The sequence below is a fragment of the Physeter macrocephalus genome, chromosome 5 (genome assembly GCF_002837175.3).
Source record: "Physeter macrocephalus isolate SW-GA chromosome 5, ASM283717v5, whole genome shotgun sequence".
Classification (NCBI taxonomy): domain Eukaryota; kingdom Metazoa; phylum Chordata; class Mammalia; order Artiodactyla; family Physeteridae; genus Physeter; species Physeter macrocephalus.
In genome coordinates, this window is record NC_041218.1 from 21998522 (window position 1) to 22023288 (window position 24767).

At 39.9% G+C, this 24767-nt stretch overlaps 1 long non-coding RNA gene across 22 annotated transcripts in view; it reads left to right on the plus strand.

Annotated features, from left to right (window-relative positions):
• The window catches only part of LOC102991851 (uncharacterized), a 286698-nt gene that overhangs the window by 19428 nt on the left and 242503 nt on the right, over positions 1-24767 (plus strand). For 19 of the 22 annotated variants that reach the window (XR_008617318.1, XR_008617324.1, XR_003679727.2 and 16 more), the window contains one exon: positions 18257-18349. The exons of the other annotated variants lie outside the window; for them this stretch is intronic. This is a non-coding gene — a long non-coding RNA (uncharacterized lncRNA). The remainder of the gene's footprint in view (positions 1-18256; positions 18350-24767) is intronic. 22 annotated transcript variants of the gene reach the window in all.

The following is a 24767-nucleotide window of genomic DNA, read 5'->3' on the forward strand; positions in this document are numbered from 1 at the left end:
GAGAGTGCCTAGTTCTCCATATCCTGGCCAAGGGTGACTTTTCACACTGTTTAATTTTTGCCAATCTGATAGGTCAGAAATAACATGTCATTGTAGTTTTAATTTGTATTTCTTATATAGGTGAAATTTAATATCTTTTCATATGTTCATACATGTGTGTATCTGTAATGTGTATACATGTATACGTGTCTGTATATGTATGTGTGTGTATATTCATGTCCTTTGCCTATTTTTCTCTGTCAAGTTACTAGTCTTTTATTTCCTCAATTTTAAGTGTTTTTTATTTATTGTGGATATCTGTGATATGATGCAAATATTTTCTCCTATTTTATCTATTGTCTTTGGTTAATGATTTTTTTGCCATGCAGAAAAAAATGGTTAAACATTTTTATGTAATCAAATTATCAGTCTTTTATTCTTCCTGATTTTGAGTCATAGTTAGCACGCCCTTCCTTATATCAAGATTGGAGAAGAATTCACCACTTCCGCACCTCTGGTACTTGTATGACTTCATTGTTTTACATTTAGATCCCTCATTCATTTGGAGCCTATTCTTGTGTGTGGTATGAAGAATGGATCTAATTTTATCTTTTTCCAAATGGCTAATCAACTGCTTTAAGCATTTATTAAAAAGTCAGTTTTTGCCCCAGTGATTTTTAGACGCCCCCTTTATCATACACAGTACTAAAGTTCTATCTGTACTTCAGTCTGTTTTTGAACTTTCCATGCTACTCCACTGATTTGTCTGTCTACTTGTGGGCTAGTAGCACACTTTTCATTGAGAGGCTTTATAGTATAATTTAATGTCTGGTAGGACTAGTCCTCCCCTCTCCCGTTTGGTGTTTTCCTGGCTGTTCTTGCACATGTATTTTTAATATGTGGTTCAGTATCAGTTTTCCAGCTTCAGTAAAAAGAATTATTGGTATATTTATGGGGATCGCATTACAATGATAAATTAATTTACAATGAACTGACATTTTTATGATGTTGGCTTGTTCTCTTCCAAAGTAAGAAATGCCTTCCTATTTGTTAAAGTCTTCATTTGTGTCTTTTTTAGGAATGTTTTAAAGTTTTCCTCAGATGGGTTTTATACATTTGCTGTCAAATTTATTCCTAAATATTTTATTTTCTTTGCGAAATTTGAAACTTGCTTTTTTTTCACTTATTGTATCATGGCAATTTGAACAGGTCAGTACATGTAGACATTTCATTTTTTGAAATGGATCTGTGGTAGTCTGTTGTACCCTAATTTAATTTTTTCTCTGTTGATGTATTTTATGGTGCTTCTGAGTTTTCCCTTTTATAAACAATGCTGTGGAAAATATCTTTGTACTTTTGTTTTTGCTTACTTGTATAATTATATCTGTAAAATAGATTCTTGGAAATGGAATTGCTTATCCATAAGCCATGTAGATTTTTTTGGTAATATATTCTACCAAATTATCCTCTCAAACTATTTGACACTTTTTAAAGTTTAAACTTTATTGTATATGTCCTCTCTTAAAAGACATTCAAAACTTTTTTTTTGAAGGAAGGGTCATAAAAGTTAATTCTAAACAAAAAGTATATCTATGTATCCATTAATATGGGGAATATAAAGATAGCAAAGTCATGATTTCTCCCTTAAATAACTTATAGTTTTGGAAATCAGATATATGTTTATTTATATGCATTAGAAAATAGAAAAATTTCTTTGGTAGGTGGACTTTGAACTGAGCCTAAAAGGAAAATGTTGAATTTAGATTAGTAGGCAGGGACTTCCCTGGTGGCGCAGAGGTTAAGAATCCGCCTGCCAGTGCAGGGGACACGGGTTTGAGCCCTGGTCCGGGAAGATCCCACATGCCGCAGAGCAGCTAAGCCTGTGCGGCACAACTACTGAGCCTGCACTCTAGAGCCCACGAGCCACAACTGCTGAAGCCCACACGCCTAGAGCCCACGGTCCATAACAAGAGACGCCACTGCGATAAGAAGCCCGCGCACCGCAACGAAGAGTAGCCGCCTCTCATCACAACTAGAGAAAGCCCGTGTGCAGCAACGAAGACCCAACGCAGCCAAAAATATAAATAAATTTATAGATTAGTAGGCAGAATCAAAGAAGGACGTTTCATGTGAGACTAGCATAGGCTAAAGAAGCAGAATTTTACCATGTCATGTGAAGTCAGTGAAATAACTGGCCTTAGACTGAAGCAGGTGTTTGTATTTAAAGATAAAGTCAGTTACTGGAAGACCTTGGGTGCCCAGAGAGTTTGGATTTGATCCACTCGGCAGCAGAAAGGCCTTCTGAATTAATAATCTATTGCCATGTAACAAATTACCCCCAAATTTAGTGACTTAAAACACCAACAAGCATTTACGACCTCTTAACAATGTCTGTGGGTCAGGGATTTGGGAGCAGTGAGCTCTCTTGCGACATTCTATTCCTTAGAAGCAAACCAGTAAGTTCAGCACACATTCAAGGGGAGGGGCATTAGTTTCCACCTTTTAAGGAGAGGTGTGTCAAAGAGTCTGGGAGCATTTTAAAACCACCACACCATCTATCTTCTGAAGAAGAAGAATGGCGGTATGATTTTGAAAAGAAGAATACCATGGTATCTAGCAGAAGATTAATCTGGTAGCAGTGGCAAAGATGAATTGAAGGAAGGGAGAAATAGGAGGTAGACCCGAGTGCAATAATCTAGCGGTAGAGTACCGATGGAGTTAGTTGGGGAGATGAGAGACGAGAAGGTAGGATGCACACGAGGCGTGCAGCAAAATGAGAGAGAGGAAGATGTGAGTAAAAAAAATGCCTGCAAGATGATCAGGCATGTAATAACTGGTAAGAGAAACCAATTTTGAGGAGATAAAGGTGCTCGTCTGGTTTTAGACGTTCAAGGGGAAATTCCTAAGCAGTTGAAACATGAACCAGGGCTCATGTTGAAATGTCTAGCCAAAGAGGGAAACTTCACATTTGTCATCCCAGAAGTGAGGGTTAAATTCTTCAAGGGATGTGTATGCAGGGAGGCAGGCCAGAGCACTGAGGACCAAGCCTCAGGGGGAAACCGTGGTTTGGAGTACAGTTAGGAAGAGGAGCTAGATCTATAGTGTTAGAGAAAGAGCCCGCTGTATTCCTGGCAGGAACAAAAAAGGTGGAGTGATCGAGAGCTTCAGATATCGCAGAATCTGAAGAGAATGATGTTTGAAATGAATGCATTTGCCTGTAAGATTATTAGAGGTGACAGCAGTTTAAGTGGAGTAGAACAATTTTGGAAATTGGATTATAACATTTAATTCGATGATTAACTTTTTTTTAAAAAGCGCCTGAAGTGGGAGGATGAATGGCTGGCGTGCCTTTCATCACTTAGATTTTGAGATCTCACATCCTTCTTGCCTCCTTTTAGCACCACCAAGCCTCCCTGGAAGGGAAACTTCTGCTCAGTTCTTGGACTGAGGGATGGAGTAGGATTTTTTTTTTTTTTTTTGTGGTACTTGGGCCTCTCCCTGCTATGGCCTCTCCCGTTGCGGGGCACAGGCTCCGGACGCACAGGCTCAGCGGCCACGGCTCACGGGCCCAGCCGCTCCGCGGCATGTGGGATCTTCCCGGACCGGGGCACGAACCCGTGTCCCCTGCATCGGCAGGCAGATTCTCAACCACTGTGCCACCAGGGAAGCCCTGGAGTAGGATTTTACTTCAGTTGTTTTCAGGGACTCTTAACTGTGAGTGAAATCAACTTACTTTATAATTTTTTTACTCCATACACTGTTTTTAACTATTCTTATCTGTGCTCTTCTCCCTCATTCTTTCCTTTCCCTTCCCCCTGGTTAGTATGACTTCAAGATCAGAACCAAGACAAGGGATCATCTGTTTTCCCTCTTCCTTACCTCCCAACTTTAAGCGCAGTTCTATTATTCATAGGTTTTGTTAACTGAACTTGCAGGGATGATTAGTAAATACGATTAAGATAGCTGCTGACAAATGTAAATATTAAATTGAAAGATGATTTTGTGTTCTTTTTTTTTTTTTTTTCTGTGGTACGCGGGCCTCTCACTGTTGTGGCCTCTCCTGTTGCAGAGCACAGGCTCCGGACGCACAGGTCCAGCGGCCATGGCTCACGGGCCCAGCTGCTCCGCGGCATGTGGGGTCTTCCCGGACCGGGGCATGAACCACTGTCTCCTGCATCGGCAGGCGGACTCTCAACCACTGCGCCACCAGGGAAGCCCGATTTTGTGTTCTTTTATGTTACGTTTCTGTACATGTATTTAATCAGTTTTCAAATTAGTAAAATAATTGTCAATAAGATGGAACAAAAACGTGAAAATATTTTAAAAATTACTTTATGTGAGATAGTATATGTCAAGGTTTCTATAAGGATTTGAGATCAGATGGACCAAGGAATTATGTAGTAAAACACCGACATAGCCAGAAATGAAATCTGAGTTTTCTCTGCTATATGGTGTGATGATTATTATTTCAGTTTTTTTTCTGATAGGGCTATTTTTCCTTTAAGAATAACTTTGGGTCTTCTAAAGACTTAAAGAAACGAAACCAGTATATCAATAGTAACTGTGGTTCTAAATTAAAGTGTAGACTTTATGCTGTGAAAAAAAGTATTGATAAATTCTTTTTGGCACAAAAAGATCTGACTGACATGGTAACGTCATATTTGAATAAATAGGGCAACATAAAATGATGTAGCCTAGTTCTGCATTGCGCATGGAAGGTGAGCACAGGAAGAGCTGAAAGGGTCAGGGAGCGGGGAGAAGGCCAGCAGGAGTGAGGGAAGTCTGAGAAACTTCGGCGTGGAGAGCACACATAAGAAGTGACTGTTGAAGCAGGCATGAAAACATGGGCTCTAAACATGTCAATACTGCCATGACCGGTCTTACATATATTTTTCATTACATGTATTAAGTTTTTCTTGTGTCAGTGGGTATGAGAGAGAGGGACAGACAAAAAAGGGAGTGAGAAAGAGTGTCCTAGGAGGTCAACAATTTTGTTGTTTGTTTTCACAATTAAATGTCTGGATATATTTGCGAGGACTGTCTTATGACTTTTACTACTTGTACTTGGGCAGCGGACAAAAAGTTAGTGTGGTTAATTGCTGTATTTTCCTTTTCCTATCTCCCACCTGTCCTATCCCTTCCTCTTTCCCTAATGTTCTCTGAGACTCACTTTGGGCACCATCAGTCCCAGAAGCTTCATCCAGTGGCCTCTCTGATACCCAGTTCCCCCCACTTGCTGGGTTCATTGTCCTCCTCTGGGCCCCTCCACTCCAGAATGTCCTGGGAATCACTCTATCACTGGGCTCCTCCAACATGTTATATAAATGTCTATTTACGTGTTTGTTTTCCCTACTAGAGCGTGAACTCCTTAGTGGAAGGTGTCAAGTCTTACTCATCTATGTATCCCCATGTCTAAAAAGTGTTAGTGGGATGAACAAATGAATGATTTCCACGCCTCGTAGCAGACACACTCACCATGGTACATCAGCATGGCAGTGGAGTCGCTGCGCTTTGATGGTCAGGAGATCCAGTGACTAGGGAGACAGATCACGTGAGCCATAGAGAATCGGGGGTGGACTGAAAAACGAGTGGGGTGTGGAGTTCCTCATCTTGAGGTGCTCCACCAAGTAGGTTTCAGTGCTTGGGAGCAAGAGCCAAGTAAATGAGAAGCTGTGTGTTAAGTGTTGCAGCAGAGGCCTCACAGACAGACTGGAAGCCTGTGATCTCTTCGGCCTGGGGAGGTTGGGAAGTGGATATGTAGCTGCTCACCATGTGCAGAAGAAGGAGGAGCGTGTACCAGCCATAGAGGTCCGAGGATCAATTTTTGAGAAGTTGAGAAGGAGCTTGAGGCTCATGGGAGTTGGGGAGTGGGCACATGGTGGGAAATGAGATTGGAAGGGGCTGTGTTTGTAGTCCTAGTATCTGGTCTTTGCCCTGTTGACTGTGGGGAACCATTGGAGGTTTTAAAATCAGAGGAATGGCACAGATTCACATTTTAGAAAAATGCCCTGGCAGCAGTGTGAAAATTGGACTGGAAGGGAAAAAACTAAAGAGAATAGACTGGTCAGGAGACTGGCGCAGTGAGCAGTGGCCCAGATGAGCGAGATAAAGGGCCTGGATTAGGGCACTGACAGTGGAGGTGAGGAGGAGGAGACAGTGTGGGGTATGCTTTGGGAAGTAGAATTTGTGAGGCTTATTGACTGGAGCTCCATATAGCAGTTGTGAGAGAGATGGAAGAATAGCAAATGGCTGTAGATTTTTTTAATCCTCTAGCCATTGGGTGAGAGAGTAGAAAGGAAGCTTGGATTTGCTTTTGGACATCTGAGAAGGGGGCATCTAAAATGGCAACAACTAGCAGACCGTTGGAAACGTGACTCCAAAGTTTAGGAGAGAAAGATGTGGAGGGTGGAGTCACATGTGTGTGGGTGGGTGAGATTACAAAAGGGGAGCTACCTGAGCAGAATGAGGGCGGGCCAAGCAGAGGACCTCTGGACATTCCAGCATTTAAAGGGCAGGAAAAGCCCATCGAAGAACAGATTCAAAAAGGGAAGTAGTCAGTATCAGATTCCACTATGAGAGGTCAAGTTGGGATGAGAAGTAGAATGAGGCCATTGGATTTGGTCAAGTCAGAGGCTCTCAGTGATAAAAATTGTAATACTGGCATTAGAAACGTCATTCCAATGGCTAAGTGCAGTGGGCATTAATGAGTACAGACAGTGAGTATGTATAGGCCATCTTAAAAAACAATTTGAAATAGGAGGTAGATTACGGAAAAAGGGTAGAGGGAGGGTCTTTATTTTGGCATCAGGTAGTACAGGTATAGTTTGACGGTCTGAATGTCTACACATGCTTGGAACAGCAATTGTAGGAATCAAGAGATAGCTGACTAGGGACAGGTTGTGGAGTATTGCCCAGCAGCGAGGGCCTGGCTGAAGTGGAAAGCAAGTTTTTCCACCAAATGGGAGAGGTACTTGAATTTTCTCCCATAGTGCTCTCCTTAGCCTGGGAGCTGGAACAAGTAAACTACAACATGACTATTTATTTAACTATAAATAATTCTTTTGTCAAAAGAACTTATTATAAGGTTCTTTTAAATAACAAGTACTTTTCAGTAGTCTCTGTGTGGTAAAATATATATAGAATTGATCATTTTAACCATTTTTAAGTGTACACTTTTGTGACATGAAGAACATTTAGATTGTTTTGCAACTGTCACCACCATCCATCACCAGAACCTTTTCGTCTTCCCCACTGAAACCCATTAGACACCAACTCATTTCCCCCTGCCCCCAGCCCCGGGCAGCCACTGTTGTACTTACTACCTCTATGCATTTAACTGCTCTAGGGACCTGATATCAGAGGAGTCAGACAGTATTTGTCCTTTTGTGTCTGGCTTATTCCACTTAGCATAATGTCTTCAAGCTTCATCCACGTTGTAGCATGTATCAACATCCCCATCAGTATTCTTAAAATATGATTTAAACACATTTTTTTTTTTAAGAACACAACTATTCCACGGCCATTCTAAGTTCTCAAGACCCGCCGCATTGGTTTTACAGGGGAGACGCGGGCAGAAGAACGGAATTCGTCGCATTTACCGTGTGTCAGGTGCTGTACTGGTTGCAAATGCTTTGTCTGACTCAGTCTTCCCAACAGCTCTGGGAGGTGGATACTCCTGTTACTCTGCAGCTGAAGAAACTGAATTTCAGAGAGCTGAAGAAGCTTGGGCAAGGACACACAGCTGGCGTGTAACTGAGCCGGGATTCAAATCCTGGGCCTCCTGATGCCGGGCTCCATGCTCTTTTTAAAACCCTTCAGTCTCTCTGTAGTCCTGTCTCCACTTCTATTATTCTGAAGGAGTCAAATTTCTTTGCTTTGAACTGAATGAAGATGCGCTTTTTAAAGTGTTCCTGGTGTTCAGCAAATGTCCTTGGCTCCTCGTAACATTAAACTCTTGCTGTTGTGTATTTAAGCTTTTAAGAACAGAATCAAACATTTGCCCAAAGTGGAGAATTACTGGTATAATTAATATAAATAACAGTTATTTATTGATGTTATCTGGTGTATTTGTTCAACTTAGAATTTATCTGAGGTAGTTTACAGAACTAAGTTGATAGATTTATAGTGTAGATTTTCGAAGGAAAATACTTTTTTGGACTGAATTTATATTTCAATCCTAATCACAAGTAGGAAATGAGAAAATTTATATTTAAAAATGAAAAATGTATAACCATTCATTTTTAAGGATCTCACAAAACGTTATTCAAGAAATCTGACTACAGTATTTGATGCTGAAAGCCACAATCTGATACACGCCTTGCTGAGGATATTTTCTTTTAACCTATGAATGTTTCTCTGAATTCTTGAATCTCCTATGCTGTGCCAGTGAAAGACATTTTTTTAAAAGATCTAAGCACTGACGGTGACATACCAAGGTTGTTTGAGTGGATGATCCTGACAAAGTAAAAAAAGTCATTTACAGAACGGTAATTTCTAGAAGCTTCATGGAAGTAAGGGAGCTTCATGGAAGTAAGCTTCATGGAAGCTTCATGGAAGTAAGCCAGTGGGCTTCGGTGTCGTTTGAAGGCTGTGCTTATTTCTGCATCTTTGTTCATTGTTTTGCTTTGAAAACTTTGAGAGCACCACTGAGTTTTTGAGTTTCATCTGCATTCTGTGACCAATTGTTATAGAGACCCGAAGTCTGAAGTTTTGTTGACTTTAGAAAAGTCATTCTCTGAAGCCCATTTTTGGAGTGAGTTTAAAGAAAGAGGAGTACCAAAGCCAGGTTCAGTCTTATAGTGGATGCTTGGAAAAGGATAAGTGGTTCTCTGGGACTATGAGAGTGTATCAGATTACCTTCTAAAGTAATGATGAAAACAAAGAATAAGTCAGAGGGACTATGAAACACTCTAAATTCTTCCTTCAGGCAAATGATACCAAATCATCAAGGATAGATAATTGTTTTCTCTCCATTTTATTTTTTATTTTTTTCTTGAAGATTGACAAAATTAGAAATTTTACAACCCCCATCAGTGGTACATTTAAGTGTTTTAGTATCCAGGTGATTAAGAAGTACCTGATCTCTTCTGCTTTATTTCAAGGCTCTTCTCTTGTTCTGACTGATTACATTTAAAAGCAACTAATTAATATCTGTAGCAAAAAATTTCTCATTGTAAAAGTCACGGATAAAGCAGGCACTTCCCTACCTAGAGTCAGAGACTTAAACTGTAATCAAATGTTCATGCCTTACTGTTTTGTTCAGATGTGAAAGAAAGAACAATGCTCAAGATATAGCAAAATCTTTAAAGTATGCAAATTGTGTGACCCTTGCTGAGTCAGGTGAGTGGGTGATGCTGGGAGGAGAGAGTTGTAGAAAAAACCGACTTCTAGCAAGGACCCAGGCTAAAGAGAACAGGAGTGGGGCTGAGAATATGCTCAAGGAGAAGGAATTCTTTGGAAGGGGGACGCCTGAGTGTTTAGGTGGTGGGTCCAGTGGCTGAGGAGAAAGCTTTTGAACTGAGAGGACTAGATCTGGGGCCCAGAGGGAAAAGGACTCGCTCTCTTTACCTCGGGACTTGAGAGGAGAGCTCAGCCTGCGGATGGGAGTGGAGGTAGAGTGGCCTAACAGAGAGTACTGACTCCAGGGAATTGCCACCCAGACGGAAAGGAAATATCGTGGAAGGCCTAGGAGAGTCTTTTTAATGTTCTAAACCTACCATGAAATTTTGCATACTGTGAGACTATTGTGCTTAAAATTTAATGCAAATGGATAGCATTTGTATTCCTGAGATACACATGAAGTAAATATTTTTGGTGTATTTGAACAAACTCTCAAGTCTGTTATTCACTACGGAGTACCAAGTAGGGAATTCCTGTTAGCAGACAAGAGAGAGCAGGATATGATGTCTTCACAGGACAAAATTCCAAAACATGTAATTCAGGTAAGGTGACAGAACCCAAGTGTGAAATCTCAGGGGGGCAGAAAAGTACCCTTTTTTTGTATAGCATTTGATCCTTAAAAATTATTCTCTAATTACCATCTCTCAGAACATGGCTGGATTTGGCCCACTTAAACTGCCGTAGGTCCAGGAAGGGTAGAGATCTGGAGTTTATTCATTCATTTGGGAAGGAACCCCAGTAAGAAACATAGAATGTAGAACCTGGAGATATGATAATATAACATGGTTGTCCTTAGTGTAGGTGGAATCCTAAACACTGGGATAAGTTTGAGGTATAGCGGTTACATGACTTTAGTTTATTATCCTCTGGTTTTTGTCTTCATTGTCTGCACTGTTGTTATGTTTTATGAAACTTTGTAGAGCATTCTCTAATTTGGAGCAGGAATTATTCTTTGATTTCAGGCAACACCTTAGCTAACTTCCTCAATCAGGATATGTTTAGTCAACAGATAACTCTTTTTTTAAAAAAAATAAATTTTATTTATTTATTTATTTATTTATTTGGGCTGCATTGGGTCTTCGTTGCTGCGTGCGGGCTTTCTCTAGTTGTGGCGAGCGGGAGCTACTTTTCATTGCGGTGCACGGGCTTCTCATTGCGGTGGCTTCTCTTGTTGAGGAGCACGGGCTCTAAGCACATGGGCTTCAGTAGCTGTGGCACGTGGGCTCAGGAGTTGTGGCACACAGGTCCTGAGCACAGGCTCAGTAGTTGTGGCGCACGGGCTTAGTTGCTCCGTGGCATGTGGGATCTTCCTGGACCAGGGCTCGAACCCGTGTCCCTTGCACTGGCAGGCGGATTCTTAACCATTGCGCCACCAAGGAAGCCCCAACAGATAACTCTTGACACATACTAAATACAAGTGCGTTGCCTGCTTTGGGTGGATACTATGATGAGATCAGAGGCAGACATTATTCTCAAGTTGATCTAGTGGGAGGGGAGGATGGACGGAGGGTTGGGAACTTGGGTTCTGCAGTCAGACCCAACCTGGGTTCAGATCCTGGTTTTGACATGTTCTAGATACATAACCTTGGAAAAAGCTGCTCAATTTCTCTAAGCCTTCCAAGGTTACACACCTAGTACATGTCAACACCAGGATCTGTGTAGTAGTACCTATTTCATAGGAGTGCTGGAGATAGTTTGTAAACTCAGGAACTTAGGAAGTCCTCTGTAAACATTGGCAACACACACAGTTGAACAGAATGCTGCCCTATGGGTCTAGGGCATTATGACTTTGCTGGAAGTTCAGTGTTAGAGATAGGACTTGGGGAGTTATCTATATGGAAGCAATCATCCAGACTGTATGACTTTGAATGACATTGCCAGAGGTAAGCACAAGAAATAACAGGACAGAACACAGAATCTTATTATTTTTTTTTAATCCACAAAAGTGGGCTAGCAATTATATTTATCTTCTTTGATGATTTGTCTTATTACCTTGTGATAACTCAGATGCTACGGGAGTTGAATCAGACTGATACCAATATGAAGATGACTTAACTCATCAGCTCTTTTTAACACACAGTTATTGAGCCTGTTGTATACACTTGTCATGGTTCTAGCACTAGATCTACTTTTTCAGTTCTGAAAACAAATCAGACTAAGAAGCCATCTGGGTGGTTAGCTGTTAAACTCAGCAGTTTGGCTGACTATTAAAGATAGGTGGCTATAGATGTTGGAGAGTTTTCATGCACAATGAATGAAACTGCTAAATAATAATTTGGTAAATAATAAAGAAGTGGTGGAGATGGATTTCTTAGCTCACTATTTTGTTCAGACATTGTGGTCTCAACTTATTTAAATATCTATAAATGTTTAATATCACTGATTGCCCTGTCACGTGCTTTATTCTTTAAAAAAAGTTACATAATATTTGATACATGCAAAAGATTATATAAATCTATAAATTAGTAGAACATTATCAATACATTGAAGCTACCGTGTGAGGAGGAGCTTAACTCGTTTACTGCATTATTGCAGCTTACTAAACATTATTGGTCAATAATTAAATATTTCCAGAACGCCACCTCTCTGTCTCCTGCCAAGCATCTGGTGTGGGCCTCGGGTCTTTGTTGGTCAGTCAGTTTAGTGTTTGGGAAAAACAGCTGGACACGGACCAGAGGGGTGTGAGGATGAGCTGGCATTGGTGTCTGTCACCACATCTAACCAAGAAGAGAGAATCAGCGGCTGCCGCAGTTCCTCCTCCTCCTCCGTCTGAAGTGAATTCCTCTTTTGGCCAACTCTGCCTGGAGCCATTTGTGGCCAGGGATTCTGGGAAATGTAATTCCACCTAAGTCGAGTTGATACAGTACAAACCAGCACACGTTCCTGTACTTGTTTGTTGTATTGTAAACAAGAGAGACATTCAGAATTATTTCTGCTTAGAAGATATCAGAAGAGTTATTTAAGATACCAGAATAGTTTAAAAATAGAGTTTAACTTGATTATATCATTGTTTCCTTTTCCATTAAACTATATCTTTATTTTCAAAGCCATGAGATAACTTAAAACAGGAGTAATATAATCTTACCTTCTTCTGTTGAAAGAATTCTTTTAATTTGATAAGTATTTGAACCTCGAGCTAAAAGAAACAAAACAAAATTTAAAAAAAATTATTCAGTACAGTGCCATCTAGTGATAAATAATTTACTTTCTGGTTGAAGATCACTACTACATTTTACTTCTTGATAAATCAAGAACTTCTTTTTTTTTTTTGGCTGCATCACGTCTTCATTGTGGTGCGCGGGCTTCTCATTGCTGTGGCTTCCCTTGTTGCAGAGCACAGGCTCTAGGCACGTGGGCTTCAGTAGTTATAGCACGTGGGCTCAGTAGTTGTGGCTCTCGGGCTTCAGTAGTTGCGGTGCGTGGGCTCAGTAGTTGTGGCTTGCGGGCTCTAGAGTACAGGCTCAGTAGTTGTGGTGCACGGGCTTAGTTGCTCCGTGGCATGTGGGATCTTCCTGGACCAGGGATGGAACCTGTGTCGCCTGCATTGACAGGTGGATTCTTAACCACCGTACCACCAGGGAAGTCCCAAGAACTTCATTTTTAATCATGCCAAATGATTTACTTTCTGGTTGAAGATCGCTACTACATTTTGCTTCTTCATAAATCAAGAACTTCATTTTTAATCATGCCTAACTCCTAAGACATATTAGGGGACTATTCCTAAATAAACCAAATATTTGCAAATAATTAAAAATAACCAGAAAAAAAAGAGCTAGGAAAATTCTTTTTTTTTTTTGAGGTACGCAGGCCTCTCACTGTTGCGACCTTTCCCGTTGCAGAGCACAGGCTCCGGACGCGCAGGCTCAGCGGCCATGGCTCACGGGCCCAGCCGCTCTGTGGCATGTGGGATCTTCCTGGACCAGGGCACAAACCCGTGTCCCCTGCATCGGCAGGCGGACTCTAAACCACTGCACCACCAGGGAAGCCCTAGGAAAGTTCTTCTATCCTCAGATTTTATTCACATCTACATCTGCATATGTAATGAGTCACAATTTGTCCATTTACTGGATACCATTTGGAGGAGGAAAAATTTTTTGTTTTTGAAAGAATAGGATTATTTTAGAAGCGTGATGTAGTGGAATGAACGTGGGCTTTAAAATCAGGCAGGCAAAGGTTTGTCTTTTGAACCTTATTTTTCTTATGATCTGCCGGGCAGTGTTCCAAGAACTTTATACGTACTGAATCATTAAATATTCACGAAAACCTGATGAGGCGTTTTGCAAATAAGGAAACCAAGGCTCACAGAACAGTTAAGTGTTAGGGTTCTTATCTCATTGCTTTTGGGTTATTTGTCTGTTTGTTTCTCTAAAACAGAGTGACTCTGCAGGGAAGGTCTTATTAGTATTTGTTTTCCCAGCACCTAGTACAGGTTCATATGTCTCCAATTCAGCTGGTGAATATTTGATTAATTGATTTTTTTTTCTTCCATAAAATGAAGACACAATAGCCACAACAAGACAATATAAAATTAAATTGTTTAGTTAAAATATCAGTGTTTTCTCTGTTTTCTTTGAGTGAAAAAAATATGTAATTTTAAAAAATATTACACAGCGAGAAATCCTAGGTTCTAGTCTCTAGATTTAATTTTAATCTCAGTTATACATGCACAGAATTCAAAGAGTCCAGGGGTTGTACAAGGCTTGTTACAAAACTTAGCAGTCTCCCAACTCTTACCCCCACCCCAGTCCCTGCTCTCTGAAGTTCAACTCTGAGACTTAATTGTTTTGTTATTTACCTCCAAATCTCCAAATAGCATGTCGCTCTTTTTCCAATTTTTAATTTTTCAGTCTTAGGCATCACCTTTGACTTCTCATGATAGGGGAAGAGGATTTATCTTTCTTATGCACCCTCACTCTATGTGCAGAACCCTCCTACCTTCTCGTTATAATTAAATTTTGAATAATAATCAGTGTTTACATTATTATGACCATGAAAACATTATTCACAGCTGAGGCATATAATCCATGGTTACTTTTTCTTTCCAACACAGCTTTTTGTTTTCCCTGGTGTTAATAATTGTCTTTTTTTGGAGAGAAGACGTTTGCTTACTTAGATTTTATGTATTTTTCACTTATTCCTCCGTAAACTCTTCCCCAGATGTCTAAATATAGTTAGGGTATGTGACCTTGACCCAGTTTTTTAACTCTTCAGCTAAAATATTTTGTCATTTATGGTGTGAAAGGTCCAGACGACATGAAGACTTACGCTACTTGTATCTTTAAAACTTTATGGTTGCATGAAACAGACATCTGGATATTTTGTGCTGATCACATCCTTAGTGGACAGCACTGCCAGCCAGCACACAGCCCTCCTCTCTGACCTTGGTGGTCTTTTCCTGGGTAGCTGGAGCGTCTCTGCTCCAGGGAGGCATGGGACTCAAGGTCTGGCTGGAAGTGGAGCCCCACTTGTGTGTGACCAAGACTGCTAGTCAGCAAAAGCTGTGTCAAGCATGCATAATAAGCTAGCAATACCCTCAGTCCATCCAGAAGATCAGAGATTCTTTGATTAGGGAAATTTACTTAAGTCTTTTGACAGGTGGAAGCACTGGTTATCTTTAATAGTGAATAGTCATAGAAGGAGAGTGGATAAGTTGCCAGGGTGAAATAAAGAATAAATGGCATAGGGCTTCCCTGGTGGCGCAGTGGTTGAGAGTCCGCCTGCTGATTCAGGGGACACGGGTTCGTGCCCCGGTCCGGGAAGATCCCACATGCCGCGGAGCGGCTAGTCCCGTGAGCCATGGCCCTGAGCCTGCGCGTCCGGAGCCTGTGCTCCGCAGCGGGAGAGGCCACAACAGTGAGAGGCCCGCGTACAGGAAAAAAAAAAAAAAAGAATAAATGGCATAGAAGATATGAGCAGACATTAATTAAAATTTTGTTTGAAACAAAAATAAAACAGAAAAAACCCTTGGCAGTAGCTTCTCAGAGATTGTTGTAAGAAATAATGTTGGAGACCTAAGCATGAATGATCCAGTGACTCTAAGCTTTGTGGATGTTTTGTTTACCTCCGTCATAGACCTGGTATGCTTGTGAATAGTGTCTGAGATGTTATTTGGGGGGATGTCATAATTACTTTATCTATGTGTAGAAGAAAAACTAGAGGACAGAATGAGTCTGTCCTGTTTTCATGGAGAATTTGCTACAGAAGCTGTCATTATCGACGGCCAGCACTAGGAGGCCACAGAGACCGTGATTCTGAAGGACTCAGGTTCATGCATCTTTCCTGTTGGAGTTGAAAAAGAAACCTAGGGTAAAAAGCCCAGTTGATGTGCTGTAAAAACTTAAAATTTAGGAACAGATAAACTAGATAGTCATCCTAGTTTTCATAATGCAGTGATAAATGAGCTGAAAATATGCAACGCTGCTTCTTTATATGCTTGTGACGTTGTAAATAAAATAAGCAAAGTGTGTATTCTTAGGAATGCACTTTTTAAAATTGTACTTCTGGTTTTTAGTTCTTGAACCTCTGGATCCAGGCCCTGACTACCTTAGGCTTGGATGATTTCAGTAGCTTCTTAATTGATGACACTTTTGGTCTCATTTTCCTCCAGTCCATTCTATTTATTGAAAACTAGAGTTTTCATCAGAAATAGTTCTGGTCACGTGTGTGCTCTGACTAGAAACCTTTTTTTCAAACCCAAAAGACCCAGAGAAATGTTCATGGTTTGGAAGACTCATATTGTTAAGATGCCCATTTCTTCCCAACTTGATCTCTACATTGAAGGCCGTCCTAATCAAAATCCTAACATGCCTTTTCTAGAAATTGACAAGATCATGCTTAAATGCTTATATTTATGTCAAAATGTATTGATCCTAGAAGAGCTAAAACAGTCTTGAAAAAGAAAAATAAAGTTAGATGAGTTACACCCACCTAATGTCAAGACAATATAAAGCCACAGTAAACAATATGGTGTTTATGTAAGGAGAAACGTAGAGCAACATAACAGAAGAAAGAGTCCAGAAACAGAGCTATACATATGTAAGCTATTGATTTTTAATAAACTTTAAGGTAATTCAATGGCAAAGAGCTTTATATTTTTAATAAATGCTCCTGGAACAAGTAGACATCCTATACCAAAAACTAACAGACAAACAAAAATCCTCCTCCCCCATGCCAGACATAAAATTTAATTGAAATATACCATAGACCTAAACATAAGGGCAAAATCATAAAAATTCTAGAAGGAAACAGGAGAACATCCTTGTGGACTTTGAATAGGCACACTTTTTACAGAATACCAAAAACACTGAATATTAAGCCTAATTTATATTTTGGTCAGGATTAAAATCATCTGTTCTTCAAAAAGCTGTTAAGAGAATTAAAAGATAAGCCATGAACTAGGAGAAAATATTTGCAATATATTTATCTGATAAAAGAACTGTATCCAAAAATAACCTATATAATGCCTTAACTGTAACCTAAGGAGAAATAATTTTAAATAAATAATTAATTTTAAATGACGTGTTACAATGCATAACTGACGTAGTAAGATGCTTACAATTAGAGAGAGAATTATTCTGAAGGGGACAGCTGGGAATTCAGAATGATACCAGGGAGAACGTTGCTGTCTATAACGTGAAGAATTGTAAGTCTCTGAACAAAACTATTTTATTTTCATGGTTTTTGAATATATATTAAAACTATGCAAAATGTAAAAAAAAAAAAGAATAAGGTGGTCTTTTTTCTCTGCATTTCCTGTTAGTGCTAAATATAATATTCTAAAAAGGGAAATATTACCTTAATGACTGTAGCATATCTTACTGGCTGCTTTCCCTGCGACCTTTCACCACTCTCTTCTTTTCTAACAGAATCTCTGTTTGGGGGTTTTCTCTGATTTGCAGACAGAGGCATTTGGCTAACTCCTCCCCCTTCAGGCTCAGTTTAGATTTTCCAGTCTCTCACAGCTCCATGTACATCTCCTGTCATGGACTTGCTGTACTGTGCTGTGATGGATCATTGTTGGTATCACAATTGACCACAAGCTCTGGGAGAGCAGGAACTTTCTCTTACTTAACAGTTGTGTTCTTAGGAACTAACCTGGTGCCTGGTGATTGATAAGTTTTTAATATCTATATTTGTTCATATTACCCTGAAAGCAGACACAGGGTTTCTGAGGCAGCGATAGATTATTACTTACGTCAGTAACCTAAGACAAGCGGCTCTGAGTTTGTAACTCTGGAATGTCTGCATGACCCTGGTTTCATCATCCTTCTGAAATGTGAACACATACCTCAGGGAGGATCAATCTTTTACTATCTATTTAGTCATTTTTTCAGTTTTAAGGCTTGTCCTTTAACCCAGGTCCCAGTAAATTTTCGCAGAAATCTCTAACTGTGCAGAAGTACAAAAGTACTCGCTTCATGACAGTGATAGAGTAGGTGCTCAATAAACTATTTGTTAAGTGTTGAACAATTTAAAAGAATAAATTCAACCCAGTGATCTCAACTGGGGCAGGGATTGGGGGCTTTAGTGGTGGGATGTGGGGAAAGTGTAGCAGAATCATGTGGGGGAATTTTTTCTCAACAATATACTTCCTACCCCCAGATTCTGACCTGCTCCTGTTAACTGTCATGTGCCTTAGGCATTTGGTTTTTTTGTGGCCAAAAAGGAGGTGAGAACCCGGACATAGCCTGCCCTGTGTTTGAATCCCCTTCTGTGTAGCCTTTCCTTTTAAAGTTAGTAATGGAACAATTTATCTTGACACCTGATCCCAAGGTTGCTGTGTTAGTGTTTACATTTATTCCAAATGATTCTTCTATTTCGTGTTTTTTACGTGGATTTGGTGGGATTTCTTAAAGGGTGTTTCTTTTTTTATTGATAGCTTGCCTTTCTTCAGAGAGAGTCTGAGGCAACCCTACAGCAAAAATACATAAAATGAAAAAGCATATAAGAGAAAGTCAGAACTAAGAAAAAGGTGAGAAACATGCTGATTGATTTAAATTCAGATTTGGTTCTGTTTTTTCTTTTTTGAGGGTATAATTGACAGACATTATATTAATTTCAGGTGTACAACATAATGATTTGATATTTGCATGTATTGGGAAGTGATCACAACAGTAAGTCTAGTTAGCATCTGTCACCATACAGATTTTTTTTTCTTGTGATGAGAACTTTTAAGATTTACTTTTGTAGCAGCTTTCAAATATGCACTACGATATTATTAACTGTGGTTGTCATGCTGTATGTTATCGATACATCTTCAGTGCTTATTTATTTTATAACTCGAAGTTTGTACCTTTTGGCCCCCTTTACCCATTTTGCCCACCCGCTGCCCCTCACCTCTGGCAGCCGCCAATCTGTGTTCTCCGTATCTGTGAGCTTAGTTTTTGTTTTTTTAGATTGCACATATATGTGAGGTCATGCAGTATTTGTCTTTCTCTGTCTGGCTTATTTCACTTGGCATAATGCCCTCGAGGTCCATCCATGTTGTCATAAAATTTCACTCTTTTTCATGGCTGAATAATATTACATTGTGTGTATATATTTATTTATTTTCTTTATCCATTTATTCGTCAGTGGACACTTAGGTTGTTTCCATATCTTGGCTGCTGTAAATAATGCTGCAGTGAACCCAGGAGTACATCTATCTTTCTGAGCTGGTATTTTCATTTTCTTCAGATGGTACCCAATGGTTCTGTTTTTTTATTGTCTTCTGCTGGAAAATGGCAGATATCATCAATTATGTTCGTGGTTCTTAACATTTTAAGTCACAGACCCCTCTGATGAAATCTGTGGCTTCTCTTCTGAGAAGAGTGAACACACACACAAACTCAATTTTGCTATCATTTCAGGCCCATCCTTCCCCATGGAACCTTTTGTTATCAAAGAAGACAAGCTATACCCATTCCTTAAAAAGGAAGAAAGTGTTCTTCATATTTATTAGGTTCTAAAAAATTTGTTTCTGTGATAACATATTTCAAACATACAGAAAAATAAATAGAAAATAAAAATAAATTATCAAATATTATCAGTTATAATATTTGCTTTAGTTTTTTTAAGTAATAAAATATCACAGACAAAATAGAAACTTCCTGTTTAGCATTTTTTATTTATTCATTTTTTTCGCGGTACGCGGGCCTCTCACTGCTGTGGCCTCTCCCGTCGCGGAGCACAGGCCCCGGACGCTTAGGCCCAGCGGCAACGGCCCACGGGCCCAGCCGCTCCGCGGCATGAACCCGCATCCCCTGCATCGGCAGGCGGACTCTCAACCACTCCGCCACCGAGGGAGCCCCTGTTTAGCATTTTTGACCCTGTTCTCCCCTCTTCCTCCTTAGTAGAAACCACTATATTGAATTTAGTATTTAACATTTCCACACGTATTTTATACTTTTACTGCGTTTGTATACAACTGTATACATACATACATATAATATTATTTTATATGATTTCAAACATTTTTTCTTTATTGTGGTAAAAAACACATAACATGAGATCTTCTTTCTTAACAGATTTTTAAGTGTATGGTACATTATTGTTAACTCAGCACAATGTTGTCCAGCAGAGCTCTAGAACTTCTTCATCTTGCATGACTGAAACTCTATACCCACTGAACAGCAACTCCCATCTCACCCTCCCCTCCAGTCCCTGGCAACCACTGTTCTACTTTCTACTTCTATGAGTTTGACTGCTTTAGCTACCTTATTATATAAGTGGAATCATGCACTCTTTGTCCTTCTGTATCTGGCTTATTTCACTTAGCATAATGTCCTCACGGTTCATCCATGTCACATATGACAAGACTTCCTTCTTTTTATGGCTGAATAATATTCCGTTGTATGTTTACACCCCATTTTCTTTATCCATTCACCTGTCGATGGACATTTAGGTGGTTTCCACCTCTTGGCTGTTGTGAATAATGTGGCAGTGAACACGGGAGTGCAGATATCTCTTTGAGATGCCAATTTCAATTCTTTTGAATAAAGATCCACAGGTGGGATTGCTGCATCATATGGTAGTTCTATTTTTAATTTTTTTAAGGAGCAACGATTACTGTTTTCCACAGCAGCTGTACCATTTTACATTCCCACCCTGCACACAAGGATTCCAGTTTATACGCATACTTGTCAGCACTTGTTAATTTCTGTTTTTTAAAAATAATGGCCATCCTAATGGGTGCGAGGTGATATTTCTTTGTGATTTTGATTTACATTTCCTTCATGATTAGTAATGTTGAACATCTTTTCATATACCTGTTGTCCATTTGTATGTCTTCTTTAAGGAAAAGTCTATTTAAATAGGGTGTTACATGATTTTTTTTGCTATTGAGTTGTAGAAGATACTTATATAGTTGGGATTTTAACACCTTATCAGATATATATATGCAAATATTTTCTCTTACTCTGTGGGTTGCCTTTTCAGTCTGTTGATTATTTCTTTGGCTGGGCAGAAGCTAACATTGGTTTTCTTGGTAGCATTTATTAATCTTTGGTATTTGTAGCTGTCCTTGATTCTTTTAAATATATGTAGTATTTCGTTATAAGCCTATATCACCATATGTCTATCCATTCTCCTGTTAATTCATGTTTGAGTTGTTTCCAGTTTTTTGCTGTTACAAACAGTGCTAACAAATACTCTTACATATGCCTCCTCATGGACATGTGCCAGTTTTTCCTCTAGTGCACATATTCAGGAGTGGAATTGCTTGGTCATAGATATGAGCTTCTTTACCTTTATTATTTATTTATTTATTTAAAAGAAGATGTTGGGGGTAGGAGTTTATTAATTAATTTATTTATTTTTGCTGTGTTGGGTCTTCGTTTCTGTGCGAGGGCTTTCTCTAGTTGCGGCAAGCGGGGGCCACTCTTCATCGTGGTGCGCGGGCCTCTCACTGTCGCGGCCTCTTTTGTTGCGGAGCACAGGCTCCAGACGTGCAGGCTCAGTACTTGTGGCTCACGGGCCTAGTTGCTCCACAGCATGTGGGATCTTCCAGACCAGGGCTTGAACCCGTGTCCCCTGCATTGGCAGGCAGATTCTCAACCACTGCGCCTACCTTTATTAAATATTGCCAAATTGCTCTCCAAAGTGGCTGAATATATTAAAATTTTTTTATTACTATATGATATTTTGCTAGTCTGGTATGATATTGTATCTCATTGTAGTGTTAAATTGCATTGTACTGAGTGTGGACATCTTGTGTTTATTTTCCACTTAGATTTCCTTTCCATTAGTTGACTGCCCACAATTTTTCTCTATTTTATTAATTCAGTTGTTTATGTCTACTTCTTGATTTTTAGGAGTTTTTCTTGTATTCTGTAAATTAACACTTTGTTGGTTATTAAGGGAAGCCCTGTATCTTATTTTTTAAAGCCCTCATTATAGCAAGGATTTTTTTTTTTTTTTTAGCTTTTTATTTATTTATTTATTTATTTATTTATTTTATTTTTGGCTGTGTTGGGTCTTCATTTCTGTGCGAGGGCTTTCTCTAGTTGCGGCGAGCGGGGGCCACTCTTCATCGCGGTGCGCGGGCCTCTCACTGTCGTGGCCTCTCTTGTTGTGGAGCACAAGCTCCAGACGCACAGGCTCAGTACTTGTGGCTCACGGGCTTAGTTGCTCCGTGGCATGTGGGATCTTCCCAGACTAGGGTCTGAACCCATGTCCCTGCATTGGCAGGCAGATTCTCAACCACTACGCCACCAGGGAAGCCCGCAAGTTTTTTTTTCTAAAAGTTTTCAAAAATTTTTTTCACATTTATGTCCTTAATTAGCCTGATAATGTTTCTCAATGGTGTGAAAGAGGCATTTAATTGTACTTCCTTACGTCTTAGCACAACTGTTCAATAGTTCATCCTTTCCCCACTGATTTACAGTACTACCTCTATTACATATCAAATTTCCAAACATATATGTCTTTTTCTGGGTGTTCTGTTGCTTTCATTTGTCTGTACTGTGTTACCGTGGTTTAATACATCTTAACATTTTGGAGGGCATGTTGCCTGTGTTCTTCTTCAAGTTTGTCAAGGCTATTCTTGGCTCTCTTTTTCTTAAGAAGGACCCTGTAGAGAGTTTTATTAGAATCAGATTGAAATCCCACTCCATTTAAGGATATTTATCAGGTCTTCCATCCACAAACATGGTTTGTTTTTTCATTTACTCAACTTTGTAATTTTCTCTGTAAAGTGCTTGAGACTTTCCTGTTAGATTTATTACTAGAAATTTATTATTAGCTTATAGCTTTTAATTGCCTTCTTTCTCTCTCCTTTTCTTTTTTCTTTTTTCTCTTTTTTCTTTCTCTTTTATTGAAGCATAGTTGACATAACATTATATTTGTTTCAGGTGTACAATGTAATGATTTTCATTTTTTATGTATTGGAAAATGACCACCACAATAAGTTCAGTTGACATCTGTCGCCATACATAATTACACAATTCTTTTTCGTGATGACAGCTTTCAAGATCCATTCTCTTACTTTCAAATATGCAACACAGTATTATTAACTGTAGTCACCATGCTGTACATTACAACCCCATGACATTCATTTTATACCTGGAAATCTGTACTTTTTGATTACCTTCACCCGTTTTGCACCCTGCTCCCCCTGCCCCTGTACCATGTGCAGCCACCAGGTCTGTTCGCTCTATCCATGAACTTAGGGTTTAAGTTGCCATTTATTTATTTATTTTATACATATGTTTTATTTATTTATTTATTTATGGCTGAGTTGAGTCTTCGTTGCTGCATGCGGGCTTTCTCTAGTTGCTCTGAGCGGGGGCTCCTCTTCTTTGCTGTGCACGGGCTTCTCATTGCAGTGGCTTCTCTTGTTGTGGAGCATGGGCTCTAGGTGTGCAGGCTTCAGTAGTTGTGGCGTGCGGGCTCAGTAGTTGTGGCTCACGGGTTTTAGAGCACAGGGTCAGTAGCTGTGGTACGTGGGCTTAGTTGCTCTGCGGCATGTGACATCTTCCCAGACCAGGGCTTGAACCCGTGTCCCCTGTATTGGCAGGCGGATTCTTAACCACTGTGCCACCAGGGAAGTCCTGCCATTTTAAATGGTAGCTTTTCCTAATTAAATTACAAAGTGGTGTTTTTTGACTTCTAGGAATTACATTCATTTCTGTATATTGACCTTATATCCAGCAACATTGATGAACTTGTTTTTATATTACTTTTAATAGCTTGCCTTCATAATTCTCTTTATAAATAATTATCACTTGGAGAAATTTTGTCACTTCATTTAAAATTTTAAATCTCTCTTTTATTTTTTTCTTTTTTTTTTTGGTGGTACGCGGGCTTCTCACTGTTGTGGCCTCTCCCGTTGTGGAGCACAGGCTCCGGACGTGCAGGCTCAGCAGCCGTGGCTCACGGGCCCAACCGCTCCGCGGCACGTGGGATCTTCCTGGACCGGGGCACGAACCCGCGTCCCCTGCATCGGCAGGCAGACTCTCAACCACTGCGCCACCAGGGAAGCCCCTAAATCTCATTTTTATTTCTTTTATTACATTGACGACCTCTGTGCTGTTGAATAGAAGCGATAGTTGTAGTCTTCTTGGTCTAATTTCCTGGCTTTTAAAGGAAATACTTTATTTAATCATTAAGTATGGTTTTGTTATAGGTTTTTGGTGAAACTAAGGAAGTTCTTTCTGTTCTTGATATGCTATGATTATTATTTTTTTAATTAGGAAGGTGGGTAAAGAATTAACCAAACCATTCTCATTCTCTAAGGACAAACCTGACCTTGTATGAACTTTCTACTTAATTTCTCTGAATCCCGATAAAGGGGAAAGTCAACCATGTTACTAGGCAACACTGCTTATGGAATAAATGATCTTTCTTTGGTAAATATATCTGGACTGGGAGGAACTATGCATGAACTCTAAATTCTTGGTTAGAAGCAGTAGCTTTGAGCTTCCCTGGGGCACTTTTCAGAGATGGGTATGAACTTCATGGGGACCCTGGAAGCTGTGACTGGGATCGTTATTTGAGGTATTGGTTTCTATTTGGGACATAAGGCTTCTCAGCCAGTGTGACTCTGCACTTACCCTGTGATTCTCATTTCCTTGCACCTGAGCTGTCATCTGAATGCCCAAGAGAATAGCTCCTGGTTGGCCATGTGGACTCTTAGGTGGACTCTTCCCGTGAGGAGGAATACCTGAAACTGCCTTGCTGGCAGGCTGTGTTTTCTTCTTATGCTTTCTGAGTAGGTGGCTGCTACGTGTGGCCTTTGGTAAGTGGGTAGCTCAGAACGTGTAGAGAGAAGTCCCACATGGGCAGTGCACAGTGCATCCAAGCAAAATACAGAAGTAAGTGTTAACTGGGGCTGATCTGAGTTTATTACTCTCACTTATAACCTTCAATTTCTAGTTTTCACCCATTGGAAAACTCATATTCACATTGACTAC